The sequence below is a fragment of the Bactrocera latifrons genome, unplaced genomic scaffold (genome assembly GCF_001853355.1).
Source record: "Bactrocera latifrons isolate USDA-ARS-PBARC rearing strain unplaced genomic scaffold, ASM185335v1 scaffold_74, whole genome shotgun sequence".
In the NCBI taxonomy this organism is placed as follows: domain Eukaryota; kingdom Metazoa; phylum Arthropoda; class Insecta; order Diptera; family Tephritidae; genus Bactrocera; species Bactrocera latifrons.
In genome coordinates this window covers 221,924-224,428 of record NW_017537423.1, presented here as the reverse complement: position 1 = coordinate 224,428, position 2,505 = coordinate 221,924, and the positions used below count along the sequence as shown (strand labels likewise).

Genomic DNA, 2,505 nt, shown 5'->3' with positions numbered 1-2,505 from the left:
CAAAAAATAAAACAAAATGCGTTATTAATTACTAGTTATTTAAAGCTCGCTCTCTTTTCATTACTGCGGCTGTTAGTTGTTTGGTGGGCTGGTTCTTTTAAAAATCGTGTTTGTGGTTGGGGAGACGTTAACAACAATATGCTTTATGTTTTAAATATGTAACGTAAAAATAGATATTAAATAGTTACATATGCATATAGTATTACTTCCTAGATACATATGAATATATTCTAATATATTTTATAAATATAAAAAAAATAAGTTGAAGTTTGTTTAGAAATACGGAACGACTTTTTCGACTAGCATATAAAGCATCTTTTGGTAAAGGAAAATGGTAATCGATAATTTCGAAAGTTGATTTTTAGTTTTCAACCTATAAATTTTTGAAGCGCAAATATTAAAAAAAAAATTCTTGATAATTAAAAAAAAATAGTTTATGTATCGATATTTTTTAGGTATAAATATATATTTTTTGGAAATGAAAAATGTAAATGATAATTTCGAAAGTTGATTAGTAGTATTCGACTACTTACAAATTTTAGAAGTGCTTAATTTAAGAAAAAATTCTTTTAGGAACGGATATATTTGTAGGTATACATACTATAAATCATATTTCGAAATAAAAAAGTGTAATCGATAATTTCTAAAGTCGCGCTCTAGTATTTTCATTTTTACAATTTTTAGAAATAACAGCCTAAAAAAAACTCGATAATTATATAATAATAAAGATAATAGATTTTTTAGATATTACAATTTTTTGCTATCGATATTTTTTGTGTATTATATTTACTTAAAAGACTTCAAATAGCGTCTCACGATTTTTTCACTTACAGTTTGGCGCCCAAAAAAGTATATTTTAAGCAAAATCGAGTATAACCACACCATTTATACCTTTTGGTAAATAATTTAAATTTAATATATATATACTGTTTATAAATTGAACATAAAATTGTAGTTAAACTAAAAAAACTCAAAAAAGCTGTTTGCGTCGTAGACTTGCGGAACCGCACAGTTGTTGCTACAAGCTCAATAAAAAAAAACTACAACAACAAACAGTTGAAATAATAAAATTATACAATACAATTAAATATGCTAGTAAGAAATATACAAAACAAAAGAATTGCCCGAACTATGCAAAGCATACGCATTTTTCGACAGCTGCCACATACTCACACACACACATATGCACTTGCGCTGAAATATGCGTTTGTACGAAAACATTGTTTTCGAAAATTCAAAAAAAAAAAAAAAATATTTGTTACAAGTGCATACGCACTGCATTACAAGGAAATCATAATTTTTTGTTTTTTGATTTTTTTTTTTTTTAATATACACAGCTCCATACAAACATATTGAAGATAAAAATAGTAAACAAAAAGCAGAAAGCGACACATGCAATTAAATATTAACTAAAATTTAAAATTAAATTATTGAAAGTAATGCATTCAAAAGAATAGCATTCAAGCGAAAGCATAAAAAAACAATATACATATATATAAAAATGTTTTGCAATTAAATTTTAAGCATAAAAGCAAGGAAACACAAACAACGCTGAACATGTTTTATCATAAGATTTTTTGCACTTAAGTTAAATAGGAATAATAGGATTTTTTAATTTTTCTGCGTGAACCCGCCAAATAAAAAATATGAAAAAAATATAAAAATTAATTGGTTATAAATATAATATAAATCTACTATTATAGTACTGTGTCAGTAAATATATTGCACTAGTTTAAAAGAATTTTTACTTAACAAAGTAATTAAAACAAAAAAGGTACATAAAAAATTAGATCAAAGGGTATAAAATTAAGATTAATTCATTAAACAAAAAACTGCATAGAAAACTATTAAAACTTTGTAATATTTTCCAAAAACGCTAAAAAGCGATATTTTCTGCAAGAAACAAAAATTCTACAAATTAATTGAAACCATAAAAGATATGCGCGTAAAAATACAAATTATCTCTTAACAAGTAAACAAAAAAAAATTATTTTAAAATAACTGACAAAGCATAATTTTTCTATAAATACCACAAAAGCATTAGTAAAACAATCATATAAACACAAACAGCAGACAGTCTTGAGTAAACTTCCCAAAATCATTGTCAATAGCGTCTAAGGTATAATGCAAATTAGCGGAAGCAGTAATTAAAAAATAAAAAAAGCACACACACAGGAAAAAAAATAAATTTCGTTAAAAAATAACTTCTGCAAAAATATCTGATGCTCCAAAAATAATAAAACAAATTCCATAAGTTAGAAAACCGGCAATTACCGCAAAACTCCCAAACATAGTTACAAACACACACATACACAGAAAATTGCATCTTCACAATTCCATTGTAAGATGTAGAGAAAATAAGATGGTGAAGCAAAACCAGAAAGTAAACGCCGAGCGGTAAATTATAACCGTGTAAGCATGTAAGCAAGCAGCAACAACAAATACTGAATAAGTTATAATTATTGATTAATATATATATATATAAATATATATATCATTAAAAAT

General features: G+C 25.1%; 1 protein-coding gene across 1 annotated transcript in view; it reads left to right on the top strand.

The window, feature by feature from the left end:
* LOC108976250 (homeotic protein female sterile-like) overlaps positions 1–2,505 on the top strand; it is a gene marked incomplete in the record, with an annotated part of 27,124 nt that overhangs the window by 19,174 nt on the left and 5,445 nt on the right.